The 10,962-nt window shown below is 38.2% G+C and overlaps 1 long non-coding RNA gene across 1 annotated transcript; it reads right to left on the bottom strand.

The window, feature by feature from the left end:
* Positions 1–6,192: 6,192 nt before the first annotated feature.
* Positions 6,193–6,724, bottom strand: LOC124170322. The gene is made up of 2 exons (XR_006867434.1): positions 6,611–6,724; positions 6,193–6,525 (listed from the first exon to the last, which is right to left on the bottom strand). It is a non-coding gene; the product is annotated as an uncharacterized LOC124170322 (long non-coding RNA).
* Between the last annotated feature and the right edge of the window lie 4,238 nt (positions 6,725–10,962).

Below are 10,962 nucleotides of genomic sequence, written 5' to 3'. Positions count from 1 at the left end.
TACATCCAATTTTAATTCCGGTGTCACTTTTGAAATTGTTCTTCTCTTCTTTAGCAAGAATAATAAAAGATTATATGAGAAATTTGAAGAAGTGGAGGAGAATAGACAAAAGGATACTCAAGAAACTTGATAAGAGTACGAAAGATGAAATTATTGCGGAGGCTTCCGCGGTTAGTTGATTGGTGATGGTTTTCCGGGTTTACACCGCGTTGATACATGTTTTTTGCGGACGACAGTTTCGGGCGCGTTCCAGCTCCCGTCTTCGGGTCCAAATGATTTGCAGATCTGTGATCCTTATTTATTTACAGTTAGTCAGGCGGATGTTGATTTTTAATTCCATTGTTGGAAAAGCCGTTTAAAAGATGAGGATAAAGGATAGCCGTCTTCCCTATTAAAGTTTTTTGGGTGACTCGCTATTTCTATCGCCTCCCTTATCAGCCTAGGGAAATATTTATTTTCCCTGGCGATGATTTTCGATTCCTTGAAAAGTATGACGTGCCCAGGTTCCGACCATGCATGCTCTGCAACCGCAGAAAGACGAAAATTTTTCTTTTCGGTTGCCTTGAGATGTTCTTTAATTCTGCATTTAAATGATCTAGATGTTTGCCCGATGTATGATGAACCGCAGGAACACGTTACTTCATACACTCCTTCATAGATATCTGATGGATGACGATCTTTTTCACTCCGGAGGAGGTCAGAGGTCTTCTTCAAACTTATAAATCGCGTCAGAACGTCATGTTTGGCGAGAACTCGAGCAATTCTTTCCGACGTTCCAGCCACGTATGGCAAGAGAGCATGTGCCTTTGCCTTTTGCTGGTCTTCCTTTGCAATGTCCAAGGCCACATCTCTTTTCTCTTCTTCCCTACGCGCGATTTTTTGAATCAGTACCCGATCGTAGCCATTTTCTTGGAGCGTGGTAAGGAGGTGTTGTTTCTCTCTAGCGAGCGAATCTGTATCCGATATGGAATATGCCCTATGATATAGAGTTTTAATAACTGATGCTTTTTGCCTGGGATGATGGTGCGACTTGGCATTCAAATAGCGATCAGTATGCGTTTCCTTACGATAGACTGAATGTCCCAATGTGCCATCTGATTTCTTCTTGACGAGAACGTCCAAAAAGGGAAGTTGGTTATTTTCTTCCATTTCCATAGTGAACTGGATGGAATTATTTTGGCTATTAAGATGTTCAAGGAATCTTTTCAGTTTATCTGTTCCATGAGGCCATATGACGAAGGTGTCGTCAACATATCTCACGAAGAGTTTCGGCTTCATAGGGAAAGAATCCAGGGCTTTTCGTTCAAATTCTTCCATATAAAGATCTGCGACGACAGGTGATAAAGGAGAGCCCATGGATGCCCCTTCCGTTTGTTCATATAATTTCCCTCCCCAAGAGAAATAGCAATTACGAAGGCAAAACTCCACCATTTTCGGAATGTCTTTCGGAAGGCCTTTTTCTGTCAGAGTCTTAATGACTTCGATGGCATCTTCAATAGGTATTTTGGTGAACAAAGACACCACGTCAAAACTAACAAGGAGATCCTCTTCCGTAATCTTATATTTCTTTATAATATTGATGAAATGGAAGGAGTTCTTCACATAGGTTGCAGTTAGGCCCGAGAATGGCCGAAGGCTATGGGCAAGATACTTTGCAAGCTTATGTGTCGGTGAATCAATAGCACTTACGATAGGCCGGAGTGGTATCCCATCCTTGTGAATCTTAGGCAGGCCCGGCACTGGAGTAAAGAGCACCGTATTAAATATAAGATTAAAGTCATGTCAGGAAGGGCGCCGGGAAGTATTATGCAGGAATACACGACCCAAAAAATCGCCGCCATAAGACTTTTCGAACCGCCAGAGAATGAGGAGGAGATAGTGGCGATATTAATACGACATTTCCCACCAAACGCCCAGGATTCCCTCCGAAGTTCTGAGGTTGCTACGTATGAAAGACTCTCAATAATGCTCGGACGTTTTTAGCAATCCCATGTGGCTGTAGGAAGGCCAGATTAGACACACCCGAATTTCAATGCGATTCGAAATCAGACACGCCGCATAGTGGGGCCAAATCCCACTCCAAAAATTAAAGTTTGAAATGGGGGTTTTTTAATATTAGGTTGGGTAATAGGATGTTTGAACTGCATAACAGTGTATTTCACGGGTTGGTGTGTGCGCACCTTCGCGTTGAAATAAGTATAAGTGAGAGAAAAGCGAAGCACTGGTCCCGCAGTCGCAGACGCCTAAATGGACGGTCGATTTTCAACTGTGATTACAGTACACTAGCCCTCTTCACTTTATTTTGAACATGAAATCAATTGGAATAAGTATGGATAATATAAATTTACTTTTACTATTTATATTTTGGACAAAATAGCCGTGGAGAAATAAATGGGGAAGTTGCATGAAATTTTTTTCATCGAAATAATATATGATTCTTATAGCAATTTTCACCAGGAATCCATTTTCACCAATCAAACTTCTCGTAAACCATTGATTTTATCATGAAATTCATTTAAAACAGTGAAATGCGTCTGCAAAGGCGAAGTTAGCTCTGATTGATGGTGACGTCATTTCTCCCTACGGCGCTTTCGTTTTGCATGTACGGCCGCAGAAGCTACAATGAAGCAGTCGTAGAGTAAGTGAATATCTCGGCATTTTTTTAATCCGTGTTTTCTGTCAGACATTTTATGACGTTATTTAGTCACGTCAAGTATATTTTATCCATTTTCTGTATTCGTAGAACAAGAATATATCGAATATATGCGAAATGGAAAACGGTTTCGTGAAAAGGCTGTTGCAATAATCTCCCAGAGGTGAATTCCATAATGATGGCATTATATTTTAAAAGTAACCAAGACTTTTTGGCTGCAGAATTTAGAGAATTGAAAGATTCGCGGTAAGTTTTTCTAGTTTATTATGGCATTACTGGACCAGCTTTTACGAATACACTAGTAGGTATTCGGCCTCCGTTGAAAATTTCTGCATGAAATGTTGATGAATCTAGTTAGGGCAAATATAGTTTATATGGTACAAGTTACGATTTTTTGCTTTCTGTAAGATATCAGCTTTTTGATTCAGTATGTTGTGTAAAGCTTTCTTTGCACAGATTTAAGGTAATTTTTCTGTACACCTTATGCACATCATATTATGTACAGTTTTAAGGTGTTCTGTATGCATACTGTCTGAAGTGTGTACAGGTTTTTGCAGGTTATGAACTTTTTATATCCGATTTTATAGTGGCTGCTTAACGATAGGCATAAACATAAGATAATACAGCTTTTAATGTTATCTATGAACCCTCTATTAGATGCCGACAAAATAATTATAAGCTATTTAGCAAACGTAGGTATAACAAAATTCAATCATTTATGTTAAATAGTATTAGGTGCGCAACTAATCTCTCGCTGTTTTTTTAAATGAAAAATACATCTTAATTTAAAAAAAATTTATAAATGAATTATTCAAAGTATTTCCCGCCGCTTTCTAAAAAAAATTCCCCATCATTGAGGCAGAGCCCGAATATCGTTATGGTAGAAGTGATTGTCTTTTAAAGCTATCCTCTAATCCTGCTTTTTGCACCAAACGGTTGTCAATGCAGGAATGAAGGACAAGCAACTTGTATTCCCTGACCTTTCTTATTACTCTCTCCACATGGGTCCTAAAGCTTTCTATTTGCTTAGTTACCTTAACTTCATCTTGAGAGCTCTCTACATTCTTGGAAACTCTTGGTGGTCTAATTAACTCTCAAATTTTACCACTGAATGAGTGAACAGTTAGTTTGAACGTGCGATCTACTTTTACCCCACAGCCTTTTAGAATTTGCTCAAGAGATCCAGTCTATGCGTGTGACACTATCTATTGCCCGGCCACCATTACCCCTCGAATGGAATTTTCTAAAGAAGAATCGAATGATTTATTTTTTTATTGAGTTTAGATAGAAATATTTGAGCTATAAACAATTCATTGATTTTATAGCAATGTTAAAAATGATTCCTTTTGAAATAATTGCGTTTGAAAAAACATTATTTCTATTTTTCTTCACTATCAGCGGAATAATGCACTGATTATTACTGTAAAAAAACGGATTTAGAGTTTCCTTCGCAATTCACTTTTTTACTTTATACCTATCGCAGCGTAATAAACTAAGCGCAATTTGTTATACTGATCGCAGTAAAAAGAACTGATCCATACAATAGAAAATGTCACTCTCTGCAGTGAGTACTGATCTATTTTTTTATGCTCCAATTCAGGTTAAACTTTGCCAAATTGGGTTACCTGGCTTTTCAATTTCTATTTCTAAACAATCAACAGTTGACTCTACATGCGAATTACGAGCAGGAAAGGGAATTAGTATATTAAGCAACATCTTATTTTTGTCAACCCAAAAAACTAGATTTTTGAAAAGACTAGCCACCGGAATAATGGAAGCAGAGAAATATCGTGCCGCTGTCGAGGGTGAGACATTGAGATCTTCTAAGCTAAAATATTGAAGGATTTGTTGGGTCTAATTTTCCTGAACATAGCAATAACAGGTGACCCAGTCTTACCTGATAGAATATCGACAATAAAATAATTTTCACAATCTACTCTTAAATACAATGCTGCCTTTATTCCAAGAAAAACACAATATACTTGACCCTTTGGCTACATATCTCCCTGTCTGATTCCATGTCAGTCACTTATCATATTCATAGGAGAAGTAGCAGCATTGGCGGAAACAGGTTTCTTTTCTGAACACCAACAATTTTTGATTCTGGTTTCAATTGGCACGACTTTTCCTGACTCGACTTTCCACCATTTCCTCAGGTTGTATTTCCTCCTATGGCTCTAAGTCAGTTGATTGGAGGAGGAAGTGATTATGCATCAGTGAGTTTCTTACAAATTATACACTGCTAGGTAGCTAATATGGTTTCGAGGGAGTTCAGTTGGAATACTATGCGTGTGAATCAATTGACTTCGGAGAATTGATTCAAAACATACAATAATTATAAGACATCGGGTACTACGAGGGCCGTCAACCTACAATAACTCAGCAAAAACAGCATGGAAGCGACAGGCGGGTACTGCGCGAACAGGGCAACTGCACGTCCTTCGTACCATGCGCTCAAGTCATTTCTCAGCATAATTCTGTCGTAATTACTTAAGGTAAAGTGATCTTCACGAACAAATCCCGTCGTTTTCGTCGACAGATCGTTCTTCCTCTTCATCGCCTAAACCCACTTCTTTCTTCTCGCTTTATTATTCGACATAAGGACGAATATTTTATTAGAATTTCGAGATGTATTTAAACGCATAGGCACCACGCAATATTTATTATTCGATATTATAAACAGCACTTCACGTAGGTAAACATACCGTCTTCCTGGCGTACGTATACCGCAACAATCTCGAAGCTCCACGCCTCGGACGTTAGCAACTCTGTTTGGGGAGAAATGACGTCACTCCTCTTGGACACCCTACTTTCGTTCGCACCCCCCACTCCTCCACTTTGACCTTTAATATCTTGAAAACTAACGCTAGTATTGACATTTCCCCCGGTAGATATTCTTTCCTAGAGGTTTACTACATTTTGGCAGGGTTTTCAAAAAATGTGAAAATTCCCCATTGTCATGAATGGAACATCGTTGATTTTTCACGATTAAAAGTTTTATTTAATTAGAGAAAAGTTATATAATCGGACGGAATCTGCACGTGATTTTTAGACAAATTATTAATAGAAGAATGAGCTAAATAATGTAAAAGAAATCAACTGCCATCGAGCTGCAAAAATAGTTTTATGATAAAACATTAGCCATGCATGACAAGCCGAAATGGAATCCATCCGGCCGCTATGGCCGCATAGCAACGGGTAAACTATAGTATAAACAGTGTTCATTGTGATAATATTATTTTGTAACAAATCAACTTTGCATGCATTATATATTTTGTCTACTCATAGATACAAGCGTACGACGTCAAAGTCCCACAATGACAAGTTACGCGAGATACTAAAGATTTACTTGTCTGTTGCCCGGCCGTAGCTTAGACTCGGTGAACGCACCGATGCTGGTAGAGATGGGGGTGGTTCCCCAAAACCTTGGCTGAGAGATAGACAAATAGGGAGCCAGGTGCATGCATTGGATGCACCACCAAGGTAGGTACGTCACAGCCTTTTACGACGAGATGAAAGATAATAGATGCAAGTTGTATTTTTACAAGACTTTAATTCAAGTTCATTAAAATTCTGGGAGTAATGATGAGTTTCCTCGATATACAAACAAGCCTCCAATCGGGAAGTTTCTAGACGTCGCACACACTCACACAGGTCACACTCCCCAGCAACTTCATCTCTATCTTCTTACCAAACTTGGTAAGATGAGGTGAAAATAATATATAAAATTATGACTCCTGTCATTACAAAAAAAATTAAAGAATGGCTGCATGCACCTTCAGCTTTTGGGAGAGGAAGAGAAAATCCACCTCACAGCCACATGGCGACTAACGCCATTCAGAGAGTAGCAGCTCTCTGCACTACAAAAAGCCCTGCAATGAGAACATCGAATGCCAATGAATATGGAGAGAAATTGACTCTGAGGAAACTTAGGGTAGGCGGAGTGACAGGACTTACCGAATTCGGGCGGAGCTAGCAGCTTTGCGGAGAGGACCTCTTACTCGCGAGTCTGAGCAGTGAGAGAGAGACGGTCGTTCGCGCACGTCGCCAGGGAGGGAGGACTCCCGGGAGGGGAGGGGAGGGGAGATAAAGAGGGGAGTTAGGGGAAGAGGAGAGGGGGAGGGGAATGCCAGAGCCTGTTTCTCTGAAGTAGTACCTAGTCGGTGCGCGTCGAGACCGCGTAACTAAAAATTTTCCTACGACTTGCAGGCATGCGCTGGAGTCGCGGCGGAGACCGTGACAAGTGGTGAAGTTTTCCACACAAGGGCTTAGATGTTTGAAATGTAGAGAGACTATTCCCGAGGCTCCCACCCTGTCGTGAATAAAGTGCTCGGAAGTGTTATTTCCGGTCAACTGAGGTGTACGTATTCGATTTCGGAATGCCAATTTAGTACTTTTTCACTTTCTACGCGCAATAAACCATATTCTATTGTATTTTATTTTTGAAAGTTAAAACTACCTCTTCATGGCAGTATTTTCTTTCTTTGTGTATTGTAAATTTTAGAGCATATTCAGCTTATTTAAGCACTGCCGGACACTGTATCTTTTATTAAGAGCAAATATTTATTTTTCTATTGAGCATGTAGGTTATTTCATAGATATCGATAAAAAAAAATGCAAATTTTATATCAGATTTTTTTCTGACCACTAGGGTTATTGACGTGAACTTTTTTAACTTTATTATTTCAAATTTTTATATATAATCTATTTTTACAATTAATCAGGTTACTTTCAAAAATCTAAAGGTAATAAAAAAAATTTAAAATTCAAAAATCAAAAATATTGAAAACTTAATATTGGATTTCATTAAAGCGGTCTCTAAAACATATATATGAATTTTGTAGAGTTTTTCGTAAAAGTTTTTGACTTTTATCCGTCTAAAGTGGGGTTTGGCCCCACTGTGCGCCGTGGGTTTAGTTGGTGGAATCGCGGAGAAGATAGAGGCAGAGGACAGACGCGGACCGGGGGAACGGGGGGGAGATGAGAGAGGTCAGAATGCGGGGAGTCGTGACGAGGGTAATGTGCTCCAACCTTTAATGGATTTTTCATTTCCACCTCCACAGTCGGGAAACTCAGAGTTTGGGTCAAACGACTTCCCCCACCCAAACTCGCCGAGTATAAAAGTGTAAGTCCCCATTATATCTTCCGTCCGTATGGGAAGGACTCCGGTCTCGAGTATGAGGAGGAGGGGACGCCTCATTTGTGGCCACAATTGGAAGTGCTCTGCGGGAGCCATTCGATGTATGCTCTCGTAGACACGGGAAGCCAGGTCTCGGTGAAATCTGAGAATAAGGTTAAAGAAAGAAAGGTTTGGTAATTTAATTGCCCACTCTACCCCTTGGGAAATCTTTTATAATTGGGGCCGACCAGCGGAAATCAATTTTAGTCCTAGTTAAATTTTAGTCCTAGGCAACATATTATTTTCCGCTTTATTTCTTTGGACGTTTAACGTTTCTGCGAGTTACATTTTTTGTGCAATAAGTGCATAAGTTTTTTTCGTAAATACGTTCCCCCGTGTGTCCTTTTTTTAGAGGGGAGGCCGATGAACCGTCGCCACTTGGCCAATTACAATACTTACTGCCAAGCAAGAGAAGGGTGGGGTGGGAAGGATTGCTAGAGAAGGGGGAAGATATTTCACAAAATGACTAAAAAGGTGGGTAATAGGGCAGGTCATTGAAGGAGGAGGGGTGATTACGGATGACGTCAAAGCCATGCACACACTAACCTCTCTGTCATTTAAGAGCAATGTAACCCTCCCGTTGGGTAAAACTACCATTATTAGGAAAAATATCACACAATTTGAAGAAAACAATTCCCAAAGACAAAGCTAGAGTCGCCTCTTACACCGCGGTAACGTAGGGGAAACAATTGTGTGCTTCTAAGAACATGTATAAGAAAGAAGAAATAATAGTGATGCATAACCACTAAAGTGTAATGACTGTAATATTCATTGTGTAGCGCAAACTGGGAGGAAATTTTAAGACCGAGTGATTGAACACAGGAACAGTTTTATCAATAATGACTAAAAATTATGTTTTGCTAAATATTTGAACTCTTGTAACCGTTTTACTAACTTTGACTTTGATATTTTACATTGCATAGACGCAGGGAAAAAAATGGGCTTAAATTAGAAATTGTTAATAGCCCGCATAATCTTTATATCAATGAAATGTACCCTTCCCAATAGCCTCTTTCAACCCTGATCCCTCCTCCCCACTTTATGAATACATATATGCTTTTGATTTTTTACCTTTACCAGCACCTGCTCCTATCCTTTTTGCTATGATTTCTCATCGAACCTCCCCTATTCACTGCCTTTACGCCGTCTCTAATCCCCCCTCCTTCAATGGCCTTCCCTTTTACCCACCTTTTTAGTCGAACTGTCTTCCCCCTCCCTTGCTATTCCCCACCCCATTCTTCTCTTGTTTGACGGTATATATAGAGCTGAGAAAGGCCAATTTGTGTCTTGATAATGACACTTCGTGTCAAAACCGCGTCGGTGTTCATATAAATATAACAGTGTGGAAGTTTGCCATTTGCTCTTTATTATAATGGAGTTAATAATACGCTGTAACCATTGAAAACGTTAGAATATAATTATCCTCTGAACGTATTCATTATAATGTAGACCACCGAAGGTTCAGAGATACGGTTGTCCATTACCCTAATTTGAAGAGCTAGATTTTTAAATACAAAAAGTGTCCTTATATCAACTTTATAATTATATCAAGGATTTGTCAGTTTGCACTTTTTCACAAGGATTTTAATTTTCACTTAGAATTCAAATTAATGCCTCGTTGTAACAGATAACATTTACGGTAGAAATGGAAGGAATATTGTTTAAGGATTTAAAAATACAAAAATTTTCAGAAGCACAGCGTATTGAGTCCATCTCTGTAAAAGTGTAAAAAGCATACAGGTAGTTTTTATCAAAAATATGGCGAAAGTCGGGAAGTGCATAAAACGGAAAAAATATTGGCCGCTTTAATTATCAAACATTATCTCAATGAAGAATAATAAAAAAATTGTTAACAGACAATCCTAAATTTTAGAGTACTTATTTTCATAAGCAATCATGATCAACGTTATTGTAATATTGCATGGTCTTTTCTTGTCACAGCTGGAGGATGAGCCAAGTATTACGTGCCATGGTTGAAATCCTGGAGGAAATGAAAAAATACACCGAAAACCCAAGGTAAGCTCATTGACGCATACTTTTTCGTCATATTGAATGAGAAATGTGCATTTGGTACCTAAACTCTTGGTGATGTAATGAAAAGCTTTGCTTGAGTAGGTGCCACTTTATCAGGAATCACTGTTCAACCAAGTATTCTAACTCCATGGCTATCACGCTCCTCATAATTAAATCATAGTCAAGTTGGAACATAACAAATATGTTCATTTCATAACTAATATGCATAAGTGTTCATTTGGTGTTCGTTAAATTATAAACGCATAATTTTTAATAAATGTAATTTAAAAACTTTATAAAAATTCTTAATTTGCCATGTTACATCAAATAAATAATAAAATACTTAAGATGTATTGCATATCTAAAAAAGTTGTGCCTTAACTTCTAATATGCTTAAGATAAATATTACTTATAGAGTGGGAATTATGAATACAAAAAACAATAGCATTTTCAATCAAATAAAAAATATAAAATTTAACCCATTAAAACCCATTTTTTCTTCTAAGCAACACCAACAGTGTATATATTTTTAGCACTTTTGAGGAAATATGTGATCTATGTATTATTTTGTTGTGTATGGTCTAACGACGAAATATTAATCAGCCACCGTAATTATTATTTAGTGAAAATTTTAAAATATTTAAAACTGAAAAAAAGTTGAAATTGGATTTCAGGCGAAAGCAGCTCTAGGTTATAATGGATTGAAAGGTAAATACCATATTGAATATCAAATCACAGAATAATCACCATTATAGATAAGTTCTAAACATTTTGTACAATATCCGCTCTGTAAGACTTTTGTGAGTTGCCTCATAATCAATGAAACAAAGCAATACCTTTTCTTGTAACAACTTTAAGGTTTGCTTCAACTTCCACACTGAAGATAGCGGGTCATTCCGCTGAAAAATCTCTCAGTTATTGCGATTGTCTCTTTTTGTGTTTCTGCGTTTGTCATATTCAATTTTGTGATCCGTTGTTTTCCACCGGTTTTTACGTTTTATACTATATATAAATGGTTCAAGTCACTATCACTAAGCATAGTCAATAAAAAATTAACACTAACTCGGGAAAATAATTCTTGAAGCTTTCGAAGTAGTGACTACTTCCTCAGCCTGAG

Source organism: Ischnura elegans, chromosome 13 (assembly GCF_921293095.1).
Source record: "Ischnura elegans chromosome 13, ioIscEleg1.1, whole genome shotgun sequence".
Classification (NCBI taxonomy): Eukaryota; Metazoa; Arthropoda; class Insecta; order Odonata; family Coenagrionidae; genus Ischnura; species Ischnura elegans.
The sequence above is the reverse complement of the archived record's forward strand: the minus strand, read 5'-3'. Positions and strand labels throughout refer to the sequence as shown.